At 34.5% G+C, this 13917-nt stretch overlaps 1 protein-coding gene across 2 annotated transcripts in view; it reads left to right on the top strand.

The window, feature by feature from the left end:
* The window catches only part of DPYD (dihydropyrimidine dehydrogenase), an 844474-nt gene that overhangs the window by 21800 nt on the left and 808757 nt on the right, over positions 1-13917 (top strand). The gene's annotated exons all lie outside the window — the stretch shown is intronic.

Here is a 13917-nt window from a genome sequence, read left to right on the forward strand (position 1 = left end):
TGGGACACTAGGGAATAGATGTACATTTTGTATTGGGGGTTCCAAGACCACCTCCAGGCACAATTGATTTACTGTAAATACCCTCAGGATATAGAAGTTGTTGTGTTCATGGTTATAGTTTATTATGGTGAAAGAATAAATTAAAAGAAACAAAGGGAAAAGGCACATTTGTCAAAGTTCAGAGGAAGTCACCCACAAGCTTTCAGCTGTCCTCTCCCAATGGAGTTACATGGCACACATTTAATTCTTACAGCAAATGATGTGTGACAACATGTGAAGTATTGCCAATCAGGGAAGCTCACCCAAACCTTAGTATCCAGGGTTTTTAATTGCGTGTTAGTCATGTATACATATAGTGCTGTGTGACTGACTTCAGTTATTCAAGGTTCAGACCACCAGAGAAAAAGCAGATACTCATCATTAATCACACTGTTAATGTAAACTAGCCAACTGTTACAACGTAGCCCAAGGCCTTTGGCATTAAAAAAAAAACACACACTCTTGTCTGACAGAATAGTCACAGCTTGGTTCCTAGGAGTGAGCTGAGGGTCACTTCTTCTGAAAACAAGCCTTTCTTGGGAATGCTTAGTGTATTAGTCTGTTCTCACGCTGCTGATTAAGACATACCTGAAACTGGATAATTTATAAAGGAAAGAGGTTTGATGGATTCAGAGTTCCACATGGCTGGGGTGGCTTCACAATCATGGTGGAAGGCAAAGGAGGAGCAAAGGCACGTCTTACATGGTGGCAGGCAAGAAAGCTTATGCAGAGGAACCACCATGTAGAAAACCATCAAATCTCATGAGACTCGTTCACTACCATGAAAACAGTATGGGGAAACCTCCCTGATGATTCGGTTATCTTCACCTAGCCCCACCCTTATGACATGGGGATTATTACAATTCAAGGTGGGTTTGGTTGGGGACACAGTCAAATCATGTCGCTCAGGATTTGAGCAACTCAGGCCTATCAGGTTCTTTCCTGTACACGTTTCCACCTGAAACAATAAAAAAGAAACAAAATATATGAAACAATTATTTTTAAGATACTGGCTATCGGTCAATGAAATACAGTGTTCTCTGAGAAACATAAATAAATGAAGGGAACCCTAATATTTTTCTAGTTTATCCTGTTGAGAGAGTTTATAGGCTGCAGCTCAGAAGGGGGAAATCACACAAAGCCTGGTGGAATCCCTCAATTGGAGAGACAGAGCTGAAAGTCTAGGGAGACCAAGGAAGCTAGAGTTTGTAGAACAGAACAACAGAGAGGCTGGAGCTGCTCAGAGAGAAACCTGCAGATCAGCAGAGAGTTCCCCTTGAGTACTCCACAGAGTAATGATTAGCATACGCATGTGGGAAAATGACCCATGGCTGTGTAAAGAACAATCTGACAGAACTAGCACTCACATGGGTCTGGGAATAATGCCTCCTCCCACCAGCCAGACTGGAAAACTTCATGATTCATAGGACATTGGGTATTCAGAAGTTTTTTGCCTCAGTAGTGGGAAATAATTAGCCCCAGAGCAAATGCTGCTTGATTCCCACTTCACAAAGCTTAAAACCAACACCTGAGAGGATCAAGTTGTTTTCAAATAATTCAACTATGTCCTAGAACAAAACTCAAAAACATTTATAGGAATGCAAAAATATTGTGTACCCAATATGGTAAAATTCACAATGTCTATCATCCAATTAAAAATAACTAGGCATGAAAGGATGCAGGAAAATACCACCCATAATGAGGATAAAAATTAATGTATCGAGACAAATCCAAAGCTGACACAGATGTTAAATTAGCAGAGAAGAACATTAAAACTGTCATTATAACTGTATTCTATATGTTCAAAAAATGAAGTAGAGGTGCGTAAGATAGATAGGAGACCCAAATTGAACTTCTAAAGATGGCAACTGTAAGGAGATGAAAAACACACTGGATAATATTGAAGACAGATTAGACATTGCAGAAGAAAAGATAGTTAACTTGAGGACATAGCAATAAAAACTCTGAAATGAAACACAGAGAGAGAAAAAAAATGAAAAGACTATCAGTGATCTGTGGAACAACTTCGAGTGGCCTCATATACATGTAAATGGAATTTCCCCAAAGAGATGAGAGTGAAGCAGTGGGAGGACAGAAGAAGAAAATATTTGTAAAAATGAATTTGTAAATCCAAGAAGCCCAGTGAAACCTAAGCAGAAGAAATATGATGAAAACAACACCGAGGCACATCATAATCAAATTGGTCAAAACTAGTGATAAAGAGTTTATCTTCAGAGCAGCCAGAGGAAAAAAACAGGTGTACTGGATACAGAAGAACAAAGATAAAGCAATAGCAGATTTATTGTTGGAAATAATGCAAGTGAGAAGACATTTAAAGTATCAGGGAACAAAAACTTTTAGTGTAGAATTCTATTACCCAGTGAAATTAGAGTTCAAAAACCAGGGCAAAGTAGAGACTTTTTCAGGCATACAAAAGTTGCAAATATTTATAAGCAGCAGACCCGCATTACAAGAAATGCTAAAGGAAATCATATCCTTCAGGCAAAAGGAAACGATAGTAGGTAAAAATAGGGGTTTGCACCAAGGATTACATAATTGCAAAAATTGTAACTACATAGGTAGATATATGATTTTTACTTACTATTTAAATCTCATTAAGAGAATTGGTCATTTAAATTAAACAAAGTATGGAGTTTATAACACATATACAAGTAAAATGCTATATGGATAATCTTTGAAGACATTATGCTAAGTGAAAGAAACCATTTACAAAAAAACCACATATTGTATGATTCCATTTATATGACATGTCCAAAATAGACAAATCCAAAGAGTTAGAAAGTAGATTAATGGTGCTTAAATCTGGGGGTGTGGGGAAAACTGGAAGTGACTGCTAATGGGTACATGTTTTTGGCAGGGATATGTTTGATGAAATGTTTTAAAATTTGACTGTGGTGATGGTTGCACAGCTCTGTAGATATACTAAAATTCATGAATTATATACTTAAAATAGGTGAATCATGTGTAAGTGAATTATATCTCAATAAAGCTATTGTAAAAAAGTAATACTTTCCCTATAATGAAAAAAATGAAGTCACTTAAATATGGGACGGAGAGAAGTAAAACATAACAATGCACAAAGAGTGTTGGGTAACATGCACATCATCAGTGAGACTTGACAAGAGCATTTGCAGTAGTGGTAGGAAAGTGAAGACTCAGTGGGTAGCTGAATGTTTCTCTTTTTCACTTTAAATTGGAGATATGTATGCATTCTTCTGTGATCTGTTCATGTCCTTTTCCTGCTTATCTGATAACATTTTCCTGTTTTCTTATCAATTTGTGTGAGCTTTATATAAGAGACTAACACTATGTCATTTTTGATGAATTTGATTGATATATAGTTCAATGAGTGTTTGGAACAGGATTTCTAAATAGGACGTGAAATCCAATGTTAATCTCTAAGAGTCCATTCCAACTCTAATATACTAATTCCTAGGGACCCAAAAAAGATGCCGAGTTAATTTTATTAATCCCTGGAAAGAAGCTAGATTAGGTCAAATAGTATGTAATTACAGTGTAAGATTGGGCATTATATTTTTATATCTTGCTTTAGGTATAAACTTAAATTATTTTAAGTGAGATATTTGTTCTCTTAAATTGAAATTCCTAGGTTGTTTTTGGCAAAAAATTGGGATATCTTGATGTGATTCCATACGGCATATACTAGCTAATACTACTGTTTAAATGGAAAGCATTCTCTCTAGGCATTGAAACAAAGTGTATTAATTAAGAATACAAAATATTACTTATTAAGAAAATAAAAGTAGCTTCAATAGTAATTGTATGCATGAATTTTAAATTATTTAAAAATTTATTTCTAGATCCCTGAGGAATCACCACACTGACTTCCACAAAGGTTGAACTAGTTTACAGTCCCACCAACAGTGTAAAAGTGTTCCTATTTCTCCACATCCTCTCCAGCACCTGTTGTTTCCTGACTTTTTAATGATTGCCATTCTAACTGGTGTGAGATGGTATCTCATTGTGGTTGTGATTTGCACCGAAATCATCATTCTCAGTAAACTATCATAAGAACAAAAAACCAAACACCGCATATTCTCACTCATAGGTGGGAATTGAACAATGAGAACACATGGACACAGGAAGGGGAACATCACACTTCGGGGACTGTTGTGGGGTGGGGGGAGAGGGGAGGGATAGCATTGGGAGATATACCTAATGCTAGATGACGAGTTAGTGGGTGCAGTGCACCAGCATGGCACATGTATACATATGTAACTTACCTGCACGTTGCGCACATGTACCATAAAACCTAAAGTATAATAATAATAAAAAAAATTTAATACATTAAATTATGTTTCTAATAGAACTGATCTTATTTTAGATATAAATTTGATTTCTCCTCGTTCTAAAGATTACAATAGAAGTCCTTGTAAAAATACACATCCTTTAAATCTGTCCTTTCCAAACTTCCCTTCTGGGCTCATGTAGCACCTGTGTATTACTCTATGAACATACTTAAGCCACTTTGTTTTTATTGTTATGACTGCCTCCTGCAGCTTCTTTTGTTGCAGGGACCATGTCTTTCATAAGTTGAAGGTATGTGTGTTGTACAATAAAGTCCAATTTTTTTTTTTTTTTTGAGACAGTCTCACTCTGACACCTAGGCTGGGGTGCAGTGGCGCGATCTAGGCTCACTGCAGCCTTTGCTGCCTCCTGGGTTGGAGTGATTCTCCCATCTCAGCCTCCCAAGTAGCTAGGATTACAGGCACGTGCCACCGCACCCGGCTGATTTTTGTATTTTTAGTAGAGACGGGGTTTTGCTCTGTTGGCCAGGCTGGTCTCGAACTCCTGGCATAATCTGCCCGCCTTACCCTCCCAAAATGCTGGGATTACAGGCGTGAGGTACCACGCCCGGCCTAAAGTTTGAAATTTTGATCCTGTAACACTTTAAGAGTGGATAATAAGTGACTTATTTGTGTTCTTGTCAGAACTTGTTGCTGATGTTATATTATCACAGATTACAAGGTTCAGTTTGAAGTGTTTCACTGCTGCTTCAGCAAGTCAGTTGCATGATTAAACCTCCAAATGAAAGTGAGGAGAAAACTGACCTCATATTTTTGAGTAGTTAATGGTTATATGGCTTGAAATCTTTGTAACTACTGACAAGTACTGCATGGTGTGCCCTTTGTCCTCTGATATAGAAAGAACACCAAGAAGAAAACAGAATTCTATTTGTACTGCTGTCATGACAGTCCTTTTACTCTCCAACAGAGGTTTCTTGCTGTTTTTTGAATGTTTTGCTAAGGAATTTTTCTCATTAACAACCTTAAAAAAATATGTATACATTTGTAACTTACTGCACATTGGGCACATGTACCATAAAACCTAAAGTATAATAATAATAATAATAATAATAATAATTACAATAAAAAAAAAAATTTTCTCTAGGAAAGTATTTTGCTTGGTTTTGAGGATAGGAGCATATATAAAATACATTCTTGCTTTTGAGAATTTTACTGACCAGTTTGGTGGGAAAGGACATATATATTAATAATTATTTGATATCATATCCTATATGTCAAATGAATGACAGTGGCAAGAACTTCCTGGGTACAATCTAACATAGAGGAAGTTCCTGGGTACAATCTAACATAGAGGAAGAGCCACTTCTTAACTTCTGGATGAAATCGTTTTTATTTACAGCTTAAGGAAAACTAGCATTTAGACTAACATAGAGTGATTGGATCCTGGACATAGGGCATGAGGCAAACAAAGGTATAGAAATAGAAGTGTACACAGATTTAACAAACAACAAATAGATTAGGGTAGAGGTAGGTTGGAGTGGCAAGTGGGTACCAGATTGCACTACAAGATGATGGTTTTTATTAGTATGATGTATTTAATGGGGAGCCATTTCAACTTTGTGTACGTGTGTGTGTGTGTATGCACATGTGTGCATTTATGAAGGATATCTGTCAAATAAGAAAGAGAAAGCACAGACTTGAAGTGAGTAGTCTAATTAGGAGAGTACTATTGTATTATGATCCTGGCATACTGCAAGAAGGATCTTCCGTAGGTTAGAGAAGTAGGGAATACAAAGGACCAGCCAGATGTGACTAACATGGACTATTATGTGGGTTTACGGAACAAAGGAGAAGTAATAGCTATAGATTGACCACAATATGAGACCCAGTTTGTCAGAGAAGTGGTGGTATCATTGACATAAATCAAGAAGAATTAAAAGTTTGGGGTGTGGGGAAGGGGAATATATTGTTTTTTGATGTGAACAAATTGAGATCGTGACGGAACACACTGAAGTAGGTTATGTATTTGGCCTTCAATGACGTGGATGACAATAGATCAAGGAAAGTATCTTGAGGTTTGGGATATAGGTATAAAAGTTAACTGCAGAAAGGTAATCATGAATGCCAAGCACTGACTGTTTCCAAGGAAGAAGAGCAGAGGGTCATGCAGTAAAGATTCAAGAACCCGGAAATGTGATTGAGAGGGTTAGTGGAAGTCACAACAGTAAAGCCAGTGAAGAGAAAGAGGAGTCTTAATGCCATGATGATAGGGAAACCAAAGCTGGTGAGTTTCTGGATAGAAGGAAAAATCAGCAGTATTGAATACTGCATAAAAATCATGGAGAGTTGTTAATTAAACTAAGATTTAATAGCATAATAATAGCACCTGTTTTAAAATATGGCATTTTCATGATTTTAAATAGTCCAACTCCTCAACTCACCCAATTCCCCAACTCCTCAGCTCCTTGCTCTACTCTGATCCTTCTCAAGAAATAGATATCTTATGATAATCCTTCAATTAATAAAATCCAGAAATGAACACTCATTTTTATCATATCAGTTCTTGTTTTTAACATAAGTCACTTGCCAGCCCATGTATATATATATTTCCTTTTAGCTGTTAACCATATAGATGAAGGGCAACTAGTCACACTATGATTTATTACAGTTTTTTGAACCTGAAAATCATGCTACTTCTTCTATTTACTTAATTTGTAAAACATTTAAATTCAATTAGCCCAGGTCCTGCTTTCATCTTTCCCTTGAAGTCCTGTTTTCCAGCATCTCTATTTGTTGACTGGTATTAAATACTTTTAGCATGCTGGTGAACACTTAGCCTCTTTTGAACTAAAATAACCCTTGGTCTTGTGAGCAGTGTCTTTTGTAAATGAGAGTATTTTATACACAAAAGGTATTAGATTAAAGGTAAATCATAATACTTTTCATACTACTTGAAAAGGCCCTCTAAGGCCAATTTTTCATAGGAGCCAGGCAATTTCTGTTAAGCAAGTTTTGAGGTAAATTGACTAATTTGTTTTGAATGAAAAAAAGTATAAATGCTAAAATATAGATTTTCTTACCCAATGAACTGGTGAATTTTTTTGGTAACGTAATAATCCCTATCAACTTTCTTTTCACAGAATTTTGTCTTGGGATTTTGTATATATTTATACATATGTTCAACTTTTGCAAACGCAAGATATTCCAACATGTATTTTCATAGTTACACATTTTCTACATATTGGTTTTAATTTAAATATGTAATACACGGATGCGTTGCCACATTATATTAAATTGAAAATAGTTTATAATTAAAGTAATGAAATTTTAAAATAAAATACAGTATAGGTTATCCCATTTTATATATATTTTTGGTATCTCTTTATAAGTTTTTGCATTTGACACTTTATTTCTCAATTCCTATAACAAAAATATACAGTGTATATAAAGTATATATGTTACTAATGTTTTGCTATTTAAATTGTTTAAAGAATAAAGATATATAATTAATAGCTAGTGTTAAATTATTTGGTAACATTGTTTTTCTTTTCTTAAATTAAGCAATACTTTAAAATATCTCCTTTGGTTATTCTGAAGTTTCTTCTTGATAAAATAAAATGGTACAGTCAACATGGTACCATTTGAACTCTTAGGCTAAAGGTGTCTTTAAGTTGATGCCCGATATTAATAGTATTTGCATACTTCCACAGGTGGTAGAATCCTTTCCTTGTCTGTTATGAACTGTTTATATCCCCTCAAAATTCATATGTTGAAGACTTAACTTCCAATGTGTGGTATTTGAAGATGGAGCCTTTAGAAGGTAACTAGGGGTAGATGAGGTCATAAGGGTGGGACCCTTATAATGGGATTAGTGCTTCTTATAAGAAGAGACTACAGAGAGCTTTCTCTCATTCTCATTCTCTCTCTCTGCAACATGATCACACTGCAAAAAGGTGGCTGTCAGTGAGTCAGAAGAGGGAAAAGGATTCTTACCTGGAACCAAATTGTCAGGCACCTTAATCTTAGACTTTCCAGCCTCTCTAACTGTGAGAAATAAAGATCTGTTGTTTAAGCCACCCAGCTTATGGTATTCTGTTATAAAAGCCTGAACAGACTAAATTGTCTACGTCAGAATTAGTCACTACATTTGGCATGCTCTGTTCTGTATTAAGAATTGTGAGGTTAATATCAGATGTTATTATTCTTGTGTTTGAATTGTCAATCTTTTCTGAAAGACAATAAAAATACTTTTTTTTTTCACTTAGAGATCATTTAGGCACCTTTTGTGTGGTGTGTATTTTAGAAGTGAAGGAGAGTCACACACTGGGCCTTGCAAAGACAGACAAAGAGCTTCCTCTGGCTGACCTTACCTTGTTGAGTGTGAGAGTGACATAATAGACATGATATTTTAAAATGTGTAAACTATTTGTATTAACTATATGCTCAGTAGAAATGAATCAAATATTCCAGGCGATATGATGAGCATTCTGAAGGGATTCATTTATTTTCAGTTGATAACATTTTTTGATGTTTTACAAATTCATCATTTTTCAACTGACATGCCCTTCCTGGGAAGGAAATGTAATGTAAATTTACCTAAACATGTTGGGACCAAAGACCCATGAGTTATATACGGTTCTATGGATTATAAAATGATATCTCCATTGCTATATATATATGCGATGGATATTAAAATCTGTTTTTGAATTTCATGACCCTTCCACACTGCCATATTAATTTGTAAAAAGCATATTGTATTTTCAGGCAGTCTGCCTTTGAAATTGCAGGGCTTAGGGCAATGATAAGTTCAGAGACCCATGACTCAGTCAGTGATTTGGTTTCCTCTGAGATACATCTCTATTTTTTGTACTACCTTATTTATAGATATTTTCTCACCTGTTGTCTTCATCCTTTTTCTATATTCCTGTACTTAAAAACATGATTCCCATGTATACATTCAGAATTGACAATATAGGAATATGAATATACATTGGGTTAATAGTGGCTAAAACCTAGTTCTATTGCATACATAGATAACATGTTGTAAGCACTTACTGCATGCACCACTCTAAACATCTTTTGCATTATCTTATTTAATCGTCAAAACAACCCTGTGGGGTAAGTACTATTACTAATCACCATTTTACAGTTGAAGGAGTGGAGAGCTTGAGAGTTTAAATAACCAACAAGAATAGTAGAGCTAAGATAGAAACCCAAATTTAATCTCGAACACTATGCATTTTGCTTAGTGAATACTTAACAGAATGGAAGTTGTAAGATTTAGGACTATCAGAGATTCTTTCCTTCATAAATTTTTAATCAACTGCAGTGAGTTACCCACTGTGCATAAAGGGAAAATTGGCCTTTTTACAGAGCTAGTAAAATGGGAAAAAAAGTAAAATAAGTTACTTGGAAAAGTAGAACAGCCTAGGGGCTTAGAAACCTGTGTCTGGGCAAAGAATGGAAGTACATTAAAAAAATTATTAGGTAAATGCAAGTATTTGACCAGGACTGATTACCATGGGTTTCTGAAATTTTCAGACTCTAAGCTTGATTGTATCTCAAGTGTGAACCTAGGATGCAAAATAAAGCTGCATTCTCTCCTCTTTGGTTCCCTACCTAGCAGGAGATGGGCCGTATCAGTTCTGAGCTTATTCAAGAACCAAAGGTACCTTTGTGAATTTCTAAGATATTAATTAAATCACTCTACACTATGACTAATGAGAGACATGGAGAAGGGTGGGATAACTGGCTGAGACTGGGGCTTTTAAACAAGAGACTGTTAAGCAAATAAACTGAAAAATTTAGTTCTCCACTGACCAGCCTTAGTTAGATTGTTACCTGGATAAGGCAACAAATACTCGTCAAAAGCATTAATCAATAGATATTTCTGTTTTTCTGTTAGCTGAGAATGTTTATTGATAAAAAATTGGCACCACAGTACAATGTTATATTGAAATCAAAGTATTTATGCCCAATTATGAAAGAAATGGGAAAAATTTGTTTATTATTATTATTTGTTTACTTGATGCATTGGAAAGTAGGAGATAACTTATAGAGAACTCAGAATAAGCCATTAAAGAAAAATGTAAGCATAATTTAAATAAGACAAAACTTAGTTTATCATCTTAAGCATGTAAGTACAAAATGTCAGCAACATGTGTATCATTTTAATGGCTCAGAATTATAGTAAGTAATTACCAGCATTGAATAGGAAAAATTTGTTTATAACTTCAAATGCAAAGGGTAAAGGAAGCTTAGTGGTACACTATGTTTGGATAATTGCTATTGTGATGTAAAACAATACCACATGTTAAGAAAGAGGACATGTTGGTCAAGTAGCTTCCTGCAATTGGAATTCAAGCTCTTGAATAATACTGAAGCTCCAATGTTTTAGGCCTAAGATTTAGTGATTTTATTTGTGACATGAGGGCCTGTGATTGTAATCAATACAGGCTTCTCTTTTTTGCCCTCAGTGGTAATATAGAAAAACTCTCTTTAGATGTATAATTCTAGTTTGTATGTTTCTGCATTCCACTGCTTCGCAGAATAGTGTTAACAGACCAAACAGTGACAATATATAACTCTTATTTGATTTCATTTATACTTGGCCCTGGATAATAGTCTATCATTTCTTAAACTAGGTAAAATTAATACAATTAAATTTTTTCTAATTTTGTTTTTCTGCGTCTGGAATAACCAGTATATCTTTATTGTGTTACTGAAAATGTTTGGTAAAGCCAAACAAGTCAAATTATTTGATGAGAGAAAATCTCCCTGTATAAGTAATGTACCCTGTATCTGAAAGGGTTAATGGGCTTCTTAAAGTGCTCAATTCATCCAGAGAGGGGACCCTGTGACCTGTTGGAATCTGGCTTTGGCCATTTCTTAGGAAAAATGCAATTTAGAACTCTCCTGTATTGTCTGCCAGCTGCTTAGTTATTGATGATATTGACTTTTAGTTTTTTAAAGTCTTGCTTTGGAAAATTATTTTTAACAGCTCTGAACCACTCATGTCTTGTATTTTTATTTTATATCACATTTCATTTGGGATATTATTAAGCCAAATCCTTGGTAACCATTTTCCACAATCCAATTTATTTTTACCCAAGATCCATTGAATTCAACTCACTGCCTTTTTGCAAAAGGTTAACCCAATATTTCATGTTATGTTATGCTTTCTACTATGCTATGTGAAAGAAAAGTAGCTGTGATAAGTAGCCAATAAATTACATTCAGAATGTTTATTCTCAAAAGTTATATTACTATGCTGACATAGATAAACATGATCATTTATCACAATATGGATTATGGAAATAAAAACTAAAATAAATGCAGCCATCTTTCTTGCATGTTACCTGGTTGGTTTGCCTTAAGTGTTAGAGTAACTACTTGTAAAAAATGTGTCTTTTTATTTCTCAATTTGAATTAATGGATGAGATTAGTAATGGTTGAAAGCTGAATAGATAAGCAAACATTATATTCTGGAATAAGAAAATGTTTTCACTTTTTTTCTATAAGCATGAGATTACTTGAATCTTCTAATGCTGGCTTTGTAAAATAGGTTGTGTTAGTATTATTTCATCATAAGGAATATACCACTTAAAATTAAAGCTTTATTGTATATTTTTCTTCAAAAAGACACAGATGTCTAACTTGAGAGACTGAAGAAATGTGATTTCTGTAATATTTAGGAGTTACTAAAAATAATCTTGTTACATTTATATTGAGCTAATAAAGGAAGTTTTAGTGGTACTTATTAGAGTGAATAAAGTATATGGCTAAATCAACTGAATGTAGAATTTAATAGGGTTTTATTTTTGGTAACAGCTTTATTGATATACAGTTCACAAATCAACAATTAAACAATGTAAATTATAGAATTCAAAGTATTTTTTAGTGTATTCAGAGTTATGCCAATATAACCATAATCAGGTTTCTTCACTCCAAAAAGAAATCACATATCCTTTTTATAGTAGCCATCTCATTTCTCCCTAATCCGCCAGCCTGAGCAACCACTAATATACTTTTTATCTCTATAGATTTGCTTATTCTGGACATTTTATATAAATGGTATCAACAATATGTCATATTTGTAGCTGACATCTTTCGCTTAGCATAATGTTTACAGTATGCATCATATTGTTTTTGAATTTTCCAAATTTCTTTCTGTTATTGATATCTAATTCCATTCCATTGAAGAGGGAGAACTGTTTTGTATGATTTAATATTTTTCAGTTAGTAGAGGCTTTTTTTCCATCTAGCATACAATATATCCTAGAGAAGATTCCATATAGAGTTGAGAAGAATGTGTATTTTGCTCTTTTAGAGTGTTATATGGATGTCTGGTAGGTCTTGTTGATTTATAGTTGTTGTTCAAGTCTTCTGTTTCCTTTTTGGTCTTCTGCCTAGTTGTTCTATCCACTGTTTAATGTGGAGTATTGAAGTCTTTAATTAGTATTGTTTAAAGGTTTGTTTCCTTTCAAATTTGTTTGTATTTTGGGCCTTGCTGTTAGGCACGTATATGTTTATAATTGTTATATTTTCCTGGTAGATTGAGCCTTTATGATGATAAAATGTTCCTCTTTATTTCTAGTAATTTTTTTTGTTTCTTTAAAAGTTTGTTGTTCTGATATTAGTATGGGCACTGCAGCTTTCATGCTGCTGCTATTTGCATGATATGTCATTTTCCATCTTTTACTTTCAACATATTTGTGTCATTGAATTTAAAGTGTGTCTCCTAAAGACAGCACATTGTTGCATCTTGCTTTTTATCTAGTCTGACAGTATACATTTATAATTACCTATGTGAATAGGAAATTATGGTTACTTACTTTCTGCCTGAAGAACTTCCTTTAATTTTATTTTTTTCACTTTTTATTTTTATTTTTATTTATCTATTTATTTTGAGACAGAGTTTCACTCTTGTTGCCTAGGCTGGAGTGCAGTGGTGCGATCTCGGCTCATTGTAACCTCCACCTCTGGAGTTCAAGTGATTCTCCTGCCTCAGCCTCCTGAGTAGCTGGGATTGCAGGCACCCACGACCATGCCTGGCTAATTTTTGTATTTTTAGTAGAGACAGGGTTTCACCATGTTGGCCAGGCTGGTCTTGAACTCCTGACCTTGGTGATCCACCTGCCCTGGACTCCCAAAGTGTTGGGATTACAGGCGTGAGCCATCATGTCTGGCCAAGAACTTCCTTTAGTAATTCTTATAAGTCACATCTGCTAATAACAAATTCTCTTGTTTGTTTTTCTGGGAATGTCTTTATTTTAGCTTTATTTTTTGAAAGATAGTTTTGTTGGGTATAGGAATCATGGTTCACATTTTTTTTTTTTCTATTAGTACTTTGTATGTCTTATCCCACTTCTTTCTGGTCTCTCTGGTTGTTAATGAGAAATTCACTGTTAAACTTATTGAAATTATTTGTACATGATGAATTATTTTTCTTTTGCTACATTCAAGATTTTCTTTTTGGTATTGACTTTCAGCCCTTTTACTGATGTTCTTTATATGGATCTCTTTACATTTAGCATACTTCACATTCATTGAGCTTCCTGAAGGTATAGTTTAATATACCTTGTTCTAC

Source organism: Pongo pygmaeus, chromosome 1 (assembly GCF_028885625.2).
Source record: "Pongo pygmaeus isolate AG05252 chromosome 1, NHGRI_mPonPyg2-v2.0_pri, whole genome shotgun sequence".
In the NCBI taxonomy this organism is placed as follows: domain Eukaryota; kingdom Metazoa; phylum Chordata; class Mammalia; order Primates; family Hominidae; genus Pongo; species Pongo pygmaeus.